The sequence below is a fragment of the Canis lupus genome, unplaced genomic scaffold, assembly GCF_011100685.1.
Source record: "Canis lupus familiaris isolate Mischka breed German Shepherd unplaced genomic scaffold, alternate assembly UU_Cfam_GSD_1.0 chrUn_S2229H2429, whole genome shotgun sequence".
Taxonomy (NCBI): Eukaryota; Metazoa; Chordata; class Mammalia; order Carnivora; family Canidae; genus Canis; species Canis lupus.
Window position 1 is genome coordinate 33349 of NW_023331114.1, and position 14733 is coordinate 48081.

At 49.7% G+C, this 14733-nt stretch overlaps 1 long non-coding RNA gene across 3 annotated transcripts; it reads right to left on the reverse strand.

Annotated features, from left to right (window-relative positions):
- Positions 1-826: 826 nt before the first annotated feature.
- On the reverse strand, positions 827-7401 carry LOC119879050. Of its 3 annotated transcripts, none has more exons than XR_005387306.1 (5): positions 7240-7401; positions 6628-6735; positions 5376-5510; positions 2144-2297; positions 827-1374 (listed from the first exon to the last, which is right to left on the reverse strand). It is a non-coding gene; the product is annotated as an uncharacterized LOC119879050 (long non-coding RNA). The 3 variants fall into 3 exon arrangements; XR_005387305.1 differs by having other exon boundaries at positions 6628-6788; XR_005387304.1 differs by lacking the exons at positions 5376-5510; positions 6628-6735 and adding an exon at positions 2406-3184.
- Positions 7402-14733: the final 7332 nt, after the last annotated feature.

The window sequence follows — 14733 nt, forward strand, 5'->3', positions numbered from 1 at the left end:
ACAGGCAAAACACTTTTTGAACTTGGCCCCAGTAATTTCTTGCAAGATTCATCCATGGAGGCAAGAGAAACAAAAGCAAAAAGAACTATTGGGACTTCATAAAAAAAGAAGGTTTTGCACAGCAGAAGAAAGAGTCAACAAAACTAAAAGACAACGGACAGAATGGGAGAAGATATTTGCAGATGATGTATCAGATAAAGGGCTAATTTCCAAGATCTACAAAGAAATTATTAAACTCAGCAGCAAAGAAACAAACAGGGGATCCCTGGGTGGCTCAGCAGTTTAGCGCCTGCCTTTGGCCCAGGCCATGATCCTGGAGTCCCGGGATCAAGTCCCGCATCGGGTTCCCGGCATGGAGCCTGCTTCTCCCTCCGCCTGTGTCTCTGCCTCTCTCTCTCTCTCTCTCTCTCTCTCTCTGTCTATAATAAATAAATAAATAAATAAATAAATAAATAAATAAATCTTTTAAAAAATAAAATTAAATTAAAAAAAAAAAAACCAAAGAAACAAACAATCCAATCATGAAACAGCCCAAAGACATGAACAGAAGTCTCACAGAGGGAGACATAGACATGGCCAACAAGCACATGAGGAAATGCTCCGGATCACTTGCCATCAGGGAAATACAAATCAAAACCACAATGAGATCCCACCTAACACCAGTGAGAATTGGGAAAATTAACAAAGCAGGAAAATACAAATTTTGGAGAGGATGTGGAGAAAGGGGAACCCTCCTGCACTGTTGGTGGGAATGTGAATTGGTGTAGCCACTCTGGAAAACAGTATGAAGGTTCCACAAAGAGTAAAAATAGATCTGCCCTATGACCCAGCAATTGCACTGCTGGGGATTTTCCCAAGATACAGATGCAGGGAAATGCTAGGACACATGCACTCCGATGTTTATAGCAGCAATGTCCACAAAAGCCAAATTATTGAAGGAACTCATGGCCGTCACATGGGATGAATGGATCCACCCACATTTCGACCACTCGGATGGAAGATAAGATCAAGGAAGGGCACTGGGTGGCTCAGTCAGTGAGGCTCCTGCTTTCTGGTTAGGCCATGATTCCTTGGACCTGGCTTTGAGACCTCCATTGGACTCCCAGCACACTGGGGAGCCTGCTTTGCCCTCTCCCCCTGCAGCTCACCCTGCTTATTCTCTTTCCCTCTCTCCAAGAATTTAAAAACTTCCTTAAAAGTGTTTGTAAAATATCAAGTAAACCTCGGATTGGTCTTTGGATCCACAAGGAGAACCTTGATGCCTTCACAGAGCAGGTTGGGAGACTACAAGGGTTGTCGCTGGAGAGCGACTGTCAGCCCAGGATCACATAGATCTCTTGATTTCCATTAGGAGGGCTTCATGTCGGAGTGTTCCTGTGAAGAGACAAATGAGTCAAAGGGAGCCACTTGTGGGTTACGTTACCTAGACCCGAACCCTAACATTAAACAAACCTCATCCTGATATCGAAACCAAATGCTAACCCGATCTAGGACAAGAACCCTAACCCTAAACCTAACGCTAACCCTAACCCGAATGCTAATCGGAATTCTAACCCCAACCAGAACACAAACACTCACCCAACGCTAACCTTCCAGAACTTGGACCTGAAGCCAAAATTGAAACCTAACTCTACCCATAAACCATAACCCTAATCGCTAAGCTAAACAGTAACTCTTACACTCACCCTAAACACTAACCCTAACCCTAAACATAAACCTAACCCTACACCGTAAAACTAACCCTAACCCCAATCCAAATGCTAGCCCTAACCCTAAGCATAGTTCAATTTGGAACTTAGATGTGACATGCCATTGTGTTGAATGTAGCCTGTTGTTCAGATCCCAGTCACAAAACACCTCGGGGTGACACAGGAATATTTATGCCACAGGTCATTATCGCTGGGAGCCATGGTGAAGGCTATGACCCCCAGAGCCCAGAAGGAGGCACCTCAGACTCATTCAAAATAGAACAGGACACATTTGGAGGGTTTGACAACAGAAGATGACCATGTATGCATTTTGGAGCATTCCCACCCCATCATGGTGCCCCCATTGAAATGAGGCCGGAGGTAAAGTGATCATTGTAATATTCTGTTGCTGGAACCGAGACCACTTTCAAGTGGTACTCCACCCCAAAACTCACCTCCACATGTCAATGCACCATCCTTAAAATTGCGCCTCAGATACACAGGGCACCAGCTCACGTGCATTACAAAGATCATCAATAGACCCCTGATGATGTCCCAAGGTAGGAGATTCTGCCTCTTCTATCACCGTGCAGGGTGGGAACCTGGGGACTATGTGAGAGACATGGTGGGTTAGATAGGTCACAGATCTGGGAAAACAAGCACAGAAAGAAAGGTCTGAATTCAGCTCCGTCTCCAGAAAAGTAAGACCTTCCTTACATTTTCAGAGAGTTGTGGCTATGGCATTTTTGACTCCTGATGTACAGTTAAGGAGATGGCATGGGGTAAGCAGTCATCTGCCAAGAAGGGGGTCTGGATAGGTCTGACTGAAGGGAGGGGCCCAAGGGCTGGAATCTTGAAAAAGTGATGTCACTTCCTTGGAGACAAGAGTGTAGTGGATTTAGAACTCTGGTAACCAGGATGCTGCATTGAAGAATGTCCTTCTTTCCAGCGCACTTAACTAGAGAACAAGATGTTCTGTTGCTGTTGCCCTACTTTCAGTGGCTCTGGGCAAAAGAGAGTCCAGACAGAGAGATGTTCATGTCGCTATGGACGTCAGCTCGGCCCTCTTCACCGAAGCTTCTGGTTATATGCGGGAAACCTCAACAGGTACTACAAGGCACCTGGGGAAGCCACTGGAGAGCAGGTCACACTGTAATCTCAGCTGAGGGGGCTCGAACCTCCTTCAGGCTCATTGTGTGTGTGCCTGTTTGTGTATGTAAGAGTGTGTTTGTGTGAGACTGTGTGTGTGAGTGTGTGTGTTTGTGTGCTTGTCTGTGTGGAGATGGGACAGCAGAGAGGAACATGCCCTTCCTGGGCAGAAACCAGCTGCCATGGTTTGGAAGCCTGTCACATCTTTGGTGTTCAGACCCCAGGCCATAGCAGGCAAGATGAGAAGGTGAGTGCTGAGGGCCAAGCTCAACTACGAGTATGTAAGTCATGAGCGCAAGAGTCTCTTTCATCTGGCTTCTCCTTGGCAGATGTCTCTTCAGGTGCCCCTGTGATGTGAAGCGGAGAACATGATTTAAAAAGGGGATGTCCCATTGGGTGTTGTGCAGGGGGTACCCTAATGTCTCCTGGCCCTGCACATACGGGGCACTGTATTTGCAGAACTGCACCCAGAATATCTTAGAGGAGATGTTCTGGGGCTTCAGCATATCAAACTCCCTAGACAATGATCGGGTGCACAAGGCAAACAAGGAGCAGTGCTGTTCTGAGGTGAGAATGGGAAGAGGGTTCTCCATAGAGAGATGGCCCCCACACAAACATGGAGAGAAACCTAGGGCCCTCCCTTAGTGTTTCCACATGACTGCCTCATAGGCCAAACCGCAAAGAGACCTGAACCTCCACTCCTAACCTCCAGCGATGTCTGAGGTGATAAGACACTGTTCCCCTAGGTTGGAATGGTGCAGAATAGATTTAATGTTTTTGAGGAGCGGGGGCGGTTTGCTTGTTTCACTCAGAGCAATGAGTGTCTTTGCGTTTCACTACCATTTTCCTTATTTCACCCACGCGCCCCAAATATCCTGTGTAGAACCCAGCACCTCTGTCGTTAAACAAGGTCTGCAGACCACACAAAACATCACACTGAAGACGGTGACTTAGACAAAAGGAAGGGTGGGATGAAGCCATTCTCCATGCTTATCTCTAAGGTGTCATGTGCCAGAATACATCAGATCGTTGTAGGCCAAATAGGTCATGAGCTGTGCCCTTAGAGGGCCTTGCAGTACTCCATCAATGGGGCCGTTGTCACAGTGATTCAGCTTTTCAAGGCCCTGGGCACTTGACATGATGCCATTCTCTTGCCATGTCTGCCGAGCTGCAAGGAGCAACTTGTGTGACCCCACAGACTGTTTAAGTTGCTTGATCTGCCATCACCTGGAAACCCAGTTTGGGTGGAAACCCTTTGATGCATCAAATTTCTCGCACTGGATTCAGACCATCCGAGGTTTACTTGATATTTTACAAACACTTTTAAGGAAGTTTTTTAAATTCTTGGAGAGAGGGAAAGAGAATAAGCAGGGTGAGCTGCAGGGGGAGAGGGCAAAAAAACCAGGTCCCTGGGATCATGGCCTGACCTGAGAGCAGGGGCCTCACTGACTGAGCCACCCAGTGCCCTTCCTTGATCTTATCATCCGTCCGCGTGGTCAAAATGTGGGTGGATCCATTCATCCCATGCGGCGGCCATGAAGATGTCACATCTAACCAACTGTGGACATGCGTGCCTACGACAGGTCGAGTGATTGACTGTCTGACTCTCTGACTAGACTTGAGACCGAGACAGTGTATCTACTGTATTCTTTCAATGATGTTAGTGCTTCGAAATGTGGCTGCAATCCTAGGCGCTTTCTCTCTATTCTTGGAGAAAGGAATCCCAACCAGCACTTTCCATCTACTGAGTGGACCATGAGCTGCTCTGTCTTCCCCACTGACCGCTGCTCTGGACACATGAAGGACAAGGAGCAGGGCCAGTTAGATGGAATCCCAGAAGTCTTTTGCAAAGAGGAAAACGGCCTGCTTTCCACGTGCTTCTGTACACCGAGGTTGCCACAGGCCCATGAGGCTTGATGTGGAGAGCTTCTTCGCTGGCGAGAGACAGCTGCTCCACAGGAAGATGCCCAGCAGCCCTTTGAACAGGGCCACACAGCAGAGAAGTCTAGGCCATGTTTTCTGTCAGGATTGCCCACAGTAGCCCCATGATGTTCATCCTCTTCACAGCCCTTCTCAGAGGAGGAAAAGGAAGCTCAGAGAGGTGCAGTGAAATTCCCAAAACATGCCGGTAGTAGAGGCGAGCCTCAGGCCCTGTGCTGTGTATGGGGTGGTCAGTCACCTGTAGAGTTGCTGGCCCAGGACCCTTTGGGCTGTGCTGAACACCTGGTAGACACGGAAAATGACTTCATTTTCTGAGAGACTCCTTTCCTGCCGGATCGCAGAAGGGACTGTACAAAAGTATCCATTCTGCCTTCGCGGAGTGTCAGCATGGTCCAGGCCTCACCCGGAGTCAGGGTGGATGGTTCCTTTCCACCCCAGAGACACAAGGAGGAGCACTGTAGTCAGCTTCCAAACCACGGGCCACTGGGAAGAACAGGGTCTGGCGCTCAGCCCAGAGACACCCATCCCCTCGGGAAGTTGTGCAGGAAAAAAGGACTTTAGGGCCCACACAGAAAAGGGTTCTATGCTTCAAAATACCATTAGTTGCTTGGGACGCAGGACAGAGCATTGGCAACTTCAACACATTCCAGTAGCTGAGCATCACCCGCATTTCTCTCAACTCAGAGCTTTTATGAAGACCAGTATTCCATGGAGTCATCCGTAAACATCCCACTGCAGATAGAACACAGAGGGTTAGCACCTCAAATGGTGCTCAAGAACCCACAGATTGGGCCTGAGAAGAGACCAAAGCATGGACTCCGTGGCATTTCCCCTAAGCTGATGTACCTTGGTCTGTTCCTGACCTAGGGAGGAAGGATCAGGGAGAACACCTTCTTCGGCAGACCCCAGGGAACCTAGGGCCTGTTCTTCCTAGTCTGTGCTCTTGGCTTGCCCTGATCATCTGTGGGTCCTGACTTTCCCCATGAATGGGACTTGTTCTCAGTCCAGACCGGCCATGCTTGTGGTCAGTGGGCTGATGCACCTGTGCTTCACAGGGGGAGATGGAGGAATTGAACCCTTGGAACAACTCATCCAAGATTTCCTGTGTGGATCTCTACACAAAAGGCAGAGCCAGCTACTTGGGTCAGGAGGCATCAGAGGACTTCCACCCAAATTGGGCTTCTAGGTTATGGCAGATCAAGCAACGTAAACAGTCTGTGGAGACACACAAGGTGCTGCTTGCAGCATGGCAGTCCTGGTAAGAGAATGGCATCATGTCAAGTGCCAATGGCGTTGAATGGCTGAATCACTGTGGCAGACGGCCCCATTGATAGAGTACTATGAGGACCTCTACGGACACAGCTCATGACCCGTTGGACCAACAAAGATCTGATGTGTTCTGGCACATGACACCTTAGAGATAAACATAGACAATGGCTTCATCCAACCCTTCCTTTTGTCTTAAATCACCGTCTTCATTGTGATCTTTTGTGAGGCCTGCAGAAGTTGTGCTAGGACAGTAGAGCTGCGTTCTACACAGGATCCCTGGGGCACGTGGGTGAAATCAGGAAAATGGTAGTGAAACGGAAAGACACTCATTGCTCTGAGTGAAAAAAACCAACCACCCCCACTCTTCAAAAACAGTAAATCTATTCTGCACCATTCCAACCTAGGGGAACACTGTCTGATCACCTAAGACATAGCCGAAGGTTAGGAGGGGAGGTTCATGTTCTCTTTGTGTTTGGGCCTGTGCGGCACTCGTGTGGAAACACTAAAGGAGGGCCCCAGGTTTCTCTCCATGTTTGCGTGGGGGCCATCTCTCTGTGGAGAACCCTCTTCCCATTCTCACCTCAGAACAGCACTGCTCCTTGTTTGCCTGGAGCACCCGATCATTGTCTAGGGAGTTAGAAGAGTTGAAGCCACAGAACATCTCCTCCAAGATCTCCTGGGTGCAGCTCTGCAAATACAGTGCCCCGTATGTAACAGGGCCTAGAGACATTAGGGTACTCCCTGCACAACACAACAAGGAGACATCCCCTTTAGAAACCGCGTTCTCCGCTTCACATCACAGGGGCAGCTGAAGGGACATCTGGAAATGAGAAGCCACACGAAAGACACTTGCGCTCATGACTTACATACTTGAACTTGAGCTTGGCCCTCAGCACTCACCTTCTCATCTTGCCTACTATGACCTGGAGTCTGAACACCAAAGATGTGACAGGCTTCCAAACCGTGGCAGCTGGTTTCTGCCCAGGAAGGGCATGTTCCTCTCCTCTGTCCCCTCTACACACACACACAGACACACACACACACACTCACACACACAGTCTCACACTAACTCACCCTCTTACACATACACAAACGGACACACACCCAATGGGGTGAAAGAGGTTCAAGCCCCCTCAGCTGAGATTACAGTGTGGCCTGCTCTCCAGTGGCTTCCCCAGGTGCCTTGTGGTACCTGTTGAGGTCTCCTGCACATAACCAGAAGCTTCAGCGAAGGGGACCGAGTTGACGTCCATAGCGACATGAACATCTCTCTGTCTGGACTCTCTTAAGCTCAGAGCCACTGAAATTAGGTCAACCGCAAAAGAACATCTTGTTCTCTTGACCGGCTCCAGTTAAGTGAGTTGGAAAGAGGGACATTGTTCAACGCAGCTTCCTGGTTACCAGAGTTCTAAATCCACTACACTCTTGTCTCCAAGGAAGTGACATCACTTTTTCAAGATTCCAGCCCTTGGGCCCCTCCCTTCAGTCAGACCTATCCAGACCCCCTTCTTGGCAGATGACTGCTTACCGCATGCCATCTCCTTAACTGTACATCAGGAGTCAAAAATGCCATAGCCAGAACTCTCTGAAAATGCAAGGAAGGTACTACTTTTCTTGAGACGGAGCTGATTTCAGACCTTTCTTTCTGTGCTTGCCTTCCCAGATCTGTGACCTATCTAACCCACCGTGTCTCTCATATAGTCCACAGGTTACCAACCTGCACAGTGACAGAAGAGTCAGAATCTTCTTCCTAGGGACATCATCAGTGGTGTATGAATGATATCTGCAATGCACGTGAGCTGGTGCTCTGTGTATCTGAGGTGCAAATTTTAAGGATGGTGGTTTGACATGAAGAGGTAAGATGGAGTGGAGTACCGGTTGAGTGGTACCAACTGATTACCAGTTGAATGTGCACTAGGTTCCACAGTTTTCACTTGACCTCCGGCCTCATTTCAATGGGGGCACCATGATGGGGTGGGAATGCTCTAAGGTGCAGACATGGTGATCTTCTGTAGTCAAACCGTCCAATTTTTCCAGTTCTATTTTGAATGAGACAGAGGTGCCTCCTTCTGGGCTCTGGGGGTCGCAGCCTTCACCATGGCTCCCAGCGATAATGACTTGTGGCATAAATATCCCTGTGTCACCTCGAGGTGCCTCATGACTGGTTCCTGACCAACACAATACATCCAACTCAATGGCATGTCACATCTAATTTCCAAACTGATCTATGTTTCAGGTTAGGGTTAGGCCTCAGGATCAGGGTTAGGGTTAGGCTTCAGGGTTATAGTTAGGGTTAGGGGTAAGGGTTAGAGGTAGGGTTCAGGTTAGGGTGAGGGTTATCGTTAGGCTTCAGGGTTAGGGTTAGGGTAAGGGGTTAGGCTTAGGTTTAGGGTTAGGGTTAGTTCTCAGGGTTAGCATTAGCGTTAGGCCTCAGGGTTAGGGGTGAGGTTTAGGCCTCAGGGTTATGGTTAGGGGTTAGGCCAAGGGATTAGGGTTAGAGGTTTAGCTTAGGGGTGAGGGTTAGGGTTAGGTTTTAGGTTTAGAGTGATGGTTAGGCCTGGGGTCAGTGTTAGGGTTAAGCGTAAGGGTTAGGGTTTTGGATTAGGCCTCAGGGTTAGGCCTCAGGTTTAAGCCACAGGGTTAGGGTTAGGGTTAGGCCTCAGGGTAAGTCCTCATGGTTAGGCCACAGGGTTAGGCCTTAGGGTTAGGTTTAGGCCTCAGGGTTAGGGTTAGGGTTAGGCTTCAGGGTTAAGGCTTCGGTTTAGGCCTGAGGGTTAGGCCTAGAAGTTAGGTCTCAGTGTGAAGGGTTAGGGTTAGGTTTAAGACTCAGGGTTAGGGTAAGGGTTAGGCCTCAGGGTTAGGCTTTAGGTTTAGGCCTTAGGGTTAGGGTTAGGCCTCAGTGTTAGGGTTAGGTTTAGGCTTCTGGGTGAGGGCTTAGGTTTAAGCCTCAGGCTTAGGCCTAGTGTTTAGGCCTCAGTGTTAGGGGTTAAGGTTAGGGTTAGGCCTCAGGGTTAGGAGTTAGGTTTAGGCCTCAGGGTTAGGCCTCAGGGCTAGGGTTAGGGTGAGCTTTGGGTTAGGGTTAGGGTTAGGGTCAGGGTCAGAATTAGGGTTCAGGTTGGATTAGGTATAGGGTTAGTGTCAGGGTAAAGGTTAGAGTCAGGGTCAGGGTTAGGGTCATGGTCATGGTGAGGGTCAGGCTTAGGGTTAGGGTCAGTGTTAGGGTCAGGTCAGGGTTAGGATCAGGTTCTGGGTTAGGGTTAGGGTTAGGGTAAGACTTAGGCTTCAGGGTTAGGGTTAGGGCAGGGGCCCAGGGTTAGGATTAGGGTTTGGCCTGAGGGTTAGGGTTAGGGTGAGGCCTCAGGATTAGGGGTTAGGGTTAGGCCTCAACGTTAGGGTTTATTTATAGGCTTCCATGATAGGACTACGGGTTAGGCCTCAGGGTTAGGGGGTTAGGATTAGGGTTAAGGTTAGGGGTTAGGGTTAGGGCTCAGGGTTAGTGGTTAGTGTTAGGCTGAGGGGTTAGGGTTAGGTGTTACACCGAGGAGTTAGTGTAAGGGTTTAGGCCTTGGGGTCAGGGTTAGGGTTAAGGTAAGTGGTTAGGGTTAGTGTTAGTTTTTGCCCTCAGAGTTAGGGTTGTGGTTAGGCCTCAGGGTTAGGGGTTAGGGTTTGGCCTCATGGTTAGGGTTAGGGGTAGGCCAAGGGGTTAGGGTTAGGGGTTAGGCCAAGAGGTTAGGGTTAGGGGTTAGGCCAAGGGGTTAGGGTTAGAGGTTCAGCCTAGGGGTTAGTGTTAGGTTTAGGGTTTATGTTTAGGGTTAGGGTTAGGCTTGATGTCCATGTTAGGGTTACGCCTAAAGGTTAGGGTTTAGGTTTAGGCCTCAGGGTTAGGCCTCAGGGTTAAGGCTCTGGGTTAGGGTTAGCATTAGGCCTCAGGGTTAGGGGTTAGGGTTAATCCTCAGGGTTAGGGTTTAGGGTTTGGCCTCATGGTTAGGGTTACGGGTTAGCCCGAGGGAGTAGGGTGACGAGTTAGGCCTAGGGGTTAGGGTTAGGATCAGGGTTTAGGGTTAGGGTTAGGGTTAGGCCTGGGGTCAGTGTTAGCATTAGGTCTAAGGTTTAGGGTTTAGGTTTAGGCCGCAGCGTTAGGCCTCAGGGTTAGACCTCAGGGTTAGGTTAGGGTTAGGCCTCTGGCTTAGACCACAGGGTTAGGCCTCAGTGTTAGGCCTCAGGTTTCGGTCTCATGGTTAAGTTTAGGACTCAGGGTTAGTGTAAAGGTAGGACTCAGGGTTAGGGTTTAGATTTAGGCCTCATGTTGAGGTTTAGGCCTCATGGTTAGGGTTAGAGTAAGACATCAGGGTTAGGGTTTAGGTTTAGGCCTCAGGGTTAGGACTAGGAGTTCGGCCTCAGGGTTAGGGTTTAGGGTTAGGGTTAGGGTTAGGCCTCCTGGTTAAGGGTGAGGGTTAGGCCACAGTGTTAGGCCTCAGGGTTAGGCCTCAGGGTTAAAGTTATGGTTAGGGTTAGGGTTAGGGCTAGGGTTAGGTCAGGTTCAGGGTTAGGGTTAGTGTTATGGTTAGGGTCAGGGTTAAACTTAGGGTTATGATCAGGTTTAGGGTCAGGGTCAGCATTTGGGTTAGGGTTACGGTTAGGGTTAGGTTTAGGTTTCAGGGTTAGGGGTTAGGGTTAGGGTCAGGGTCAGGGTTAGGCCTCAGGGTTAGGGTCTGGGTTAGGTCTCAGGGTTAGGGTTAGGCTTAGGCCTCAGTTTAGGTCTCAGGGTTAGAACCCAGGGTTAGGCCTCAGGGTTAGGTTTAGGCCTCAGGGTTAGGGTTAAGTTTGGGCCTCAGAGTCAGGTTTAGGTTTAGGCCTCAGATTTAGGCCTTGGGTTAGGCCTCAGGGTTAGGGGTTAGGGTTAGGATTAGGCCTCAGGGTTAGGCGTTTGGGTTAGGCATCAGGATAAGGACTCAGTGTGAGACCTCAGGCTTAGGGTTAGGCTGCAGGGTAGGCCTCAGGGTTAGGCCTCAGGGTTTGGCATCAGGGTTATGTTTAGGCCTCAGAGTTAGGGGTTAGGGTTAGACCTCATGGTTAGGGTTTCTGTTTAGGCCTCAGGGTTAGGCCGAGGGGTTAGGTTTAGGGTTCGGCCGAGTTAGAGTTAGGGTTAGAGTTAGGATTAGGGTTAGACTCAGGGTTCGGGATTAGGGTAGGCCTCAGGGTTAGGGGTTCGGGTTAGGTCGAGTGGTTAGGCTTAGGGGTTAGGCAGAGGAATTAGGGTTAGGGGTTAGGCTTGGGGTCATGGTTAGGGTTAAAGTAAGATTTAGGGTTCAGCCGAGTTAGAGTTAGGGTTAGAGTTAGGGTTAGGGTTAGGGGTTAGGCTTGGGGTCACGGTTAGGGTTAAAGTAGGGTTTAAGGTTCGGCCAAGTTAGAGTTAGGGTTAGAGTTAGGGTTAGGGTTAGACTCAGTGTTCGGGATTAGGGTTAGGCCTCAGGGTTAGGGGTTCGGGTTAGGTCGAGTGGTTAGGCTTAGGGGTTAGCAGAGGAATTAGGATTACGGGTTAGGCTTGGGGTCATGGTTAGGGTTAAAGTAAGGGTTTGGGGTTAGTGTTAGGGTTAGGCCTCAGGTTTAGGGTTAGGGTTAGGCCTCAGGGTTAGCGGTTAGTGTCAGGCCTCAGGATTAGGGGTTAGGTTAGGGCCTAATGGCTAGGGTTAGGGGTTAGGCCGAGGGGTTAGGGTTTGGGGTTAGGTGTAGGGGTTAGGATTAGGATTAGGGTTTAGGGTTAGGGTTAGGGTCAGGCATGGGGTCACTGTTATGGTTAGGCCTAAGGGTTATGGTTTAGGTTTAGGCTTCAGGGTTAAGGTTAGTCTTAGGCCTCAGGGTTAGGCCAAATGGTTAGCCCACAGGATTAGGTTTCAGGTTAAGGCCCGAGGGTTAGGTTTTGGATTCAGGGTTAGGGTAAGGATTAGGACTCAGGGTTATGGGTTAGGTTTAGGCCTCAGGGGTAAGCCTAGGGTTTAGGCCTCAGGGTTAGGGTTTGGGTTAGTGTTAGGGTTAAGCCTCGGTGTTGGGGGTTAGGGCTCAGGGTTAGAGTTTGGGTTAGGCCTAGGGGTTAGGCCTCACGGTTAGGGGTTAGGGAAAGGGTTAGGGTAAGGTCTCGGTTTTTGGGGTTTGGCCTCAGAGTTAGAGTTAGGGTTAGGCCTCAGGGTTTGGCCTCAGGGTTAGTGGTTAGCCCTCAGGATTAGGGGTAGTGTTAGGCTTCAGGAATAGGGGTTAGGTTCAGGTATAGGCCTCAGGGTTAGGTTTAGTGTTAGGGTTAGTGTCAGAGTTAAGGATAGGGTTGGCCTCAGGGTTAAGCCTCAGGGTAACGACCGGGGTGAGGGTCAGCGTTAGGGTCAGGGTTTGGCCTCAGGGTTAGGCCTCAGGGATAGGGTCAGGGTTTGGCCTCAGGGTTAGGCCTCAGGGATTGGGTCAGTGTTAGGCCTCAGGGTTAGGGTCAGGGTTAGGGTTAGGGCTAGGGTTAGGGTCAGGTTTGGGCCTCAGGGTTAGGGGTCATGTTAGGGTCAGAGTCAGGGTTAGGCCTCATACTAGATTTCTTGTGTGGATCTCCACAAAAAAGACAGAGCCAGCTACTTGGGTCAGGAGGCATCAGAGGGCTTCCACCCAAACTGGGTTTCCAGGTTATGGCAGATCAAGCAATTTAAACAGTCTGTGGGGACACCCAAGTTGCTCCTTGCAGTACGACAAACATGGCAAGAGAATGGCATCATGTCAAGTGCCAAGGGCCTTCAATGGCTGAATCACTGTGGCAGGCAGCCCCACTGATGGAGTACTACGAGGACCTCTACGGACACAGCTCATGACCCGTTAGGCCAACAAAGATCTGATGTGTTCTGGCACATGACACCTTAGAGATAAACATAGACAATGGCTTCATCCCACCCTTCCTTTTGTCTTAAATCACCCTCTTTAGTGTGATCTTTTGTGAGGCCTGCAGAAGTTGTGCTAAGACAGTAGAGCTGCGTTCTACACAGGATCCCTGGGGCGCGTGGGTGAAATCAGGAAACTGGTAGTGAAACGGAAAGACACTCATTGCTCTGAGTGAAAAAAACCAACCACCCCCACTCTTCAAAAACAGGAAATCTATTCTGCACCGTTCCAACCTAGGGGAACATTGTCTGATCATCTCAGACATAGCCGAAGGTTAGGAGGGGAGGTTCATGTTCTCTTTGTGTTTGGGCCTGTGCGGCACTCGTGTGGAAACACTAAGGGAGGGCCCCAGGTTTCTCTCCATGTTTGCGTGGGGGCCATCTCTCTGTGGAGAACCCTCTTCCCATTCTCACCTCAGAACAGCACTGCTCCTTGTTTGCCTGGAGCACCCGATCATTGTCTAGGGAGTTAGAAGAGTTGAAGCCACAGAACATCTCCTCCAAGATCTCCTGGGTGGAGCACTGCAAATACAGTGTCCCATATGTACAGAGCCAAGAGATATTAGGGTACTCCTTCCACAACACAACAAGGGGACATCCCCTTTAGAAACCGTGTTCTCTGCTTCACATCACAGGTGGAGCTGAAGGGACATCTGGCAACGAGAAGCCTGATGAAAGACACTCTTGCGCTCATGACTTACATATTGAAGTTGAGCTTGGCCCTCAGCACTCACCTTCTCATCTTGCCTGCTATGATCTGGCGTCTGAACAGCAAAGATGTGTCAGGCTTCCAAACCATGGCAGCTGGTTTCTGACCGGGAAGGGCAGGTCCCTCTTCTCTGTCCCCTCTACACACACACACACACTCACACACACAGTCTCACAGTAACACACCCTCTTACACATACACAAACAGACATGCACCAAATGAGGGTGATAGAGGTGCGGGCCCCCTCAGCTGAGATTACAGTGTGCCTGCTCTCCAGTGGCTTCCCCCAGGTGCCTTGCGGTACCTGTTGAGGACTCCCGCACATAACCAGAAGCTTGGGCGAAGTGGGGCGCACTGTCGTCCATAGCGACATGAACATCTCTCTGTCTGGACTCTCTTAAGCTCAGAGCCACTGAAAGTACGGCAACAGCAACAGAAGGTGTTCTCCCGACCGGCTCCAGTTAAGTGTGCTGGAAAGTAGGACATTGTTCATCGCAGTTTCCTGGTTACCAGAGTTCTAAATCTGTTACACGCTTGTCCCCAAGGAAGTGATGTCACTTTTTCAAGATTCCAGCCCTTGGGTCCCTCCCTTCAGTCAGACCTATCCAGAGCCCCTTCTTGGCAGATGACCGCTTACCCCATGCCATCTCCTTAACTGTACATCAGGAGCCAAAAATGACATAGCCACAACTCTCTGAAAATGCAAGGAACGTCCTAGTTTTCTGGAGACGGAGCTGAATTCAGACCTTTCTTTCTGTGCTTGCCTTCCCAGATCTGTGACCTATCTAAGACACGGTGTCTCTCATATAGTCCCCAGGTTCCCACCCTGCACGGTGATAGAAGAGGCAGAATCTCCTTCCTAGGGACATCATCAGGGGTCTATGGGTGATATTTGTAACGCAAGTGAGCTGGTGCCCTGTGTATCTGAGCCTCAATTTTAAGGATGGTGCTTTGATATGAAGGGGTGAGTTGTAGCATGGGGCACCATTTGAAAGTGACCTGGGTACAAGCAACGTAATATCACAATGGTCACTTTACCTCCAGCCTCATTTCAATTGGGACAGCATAA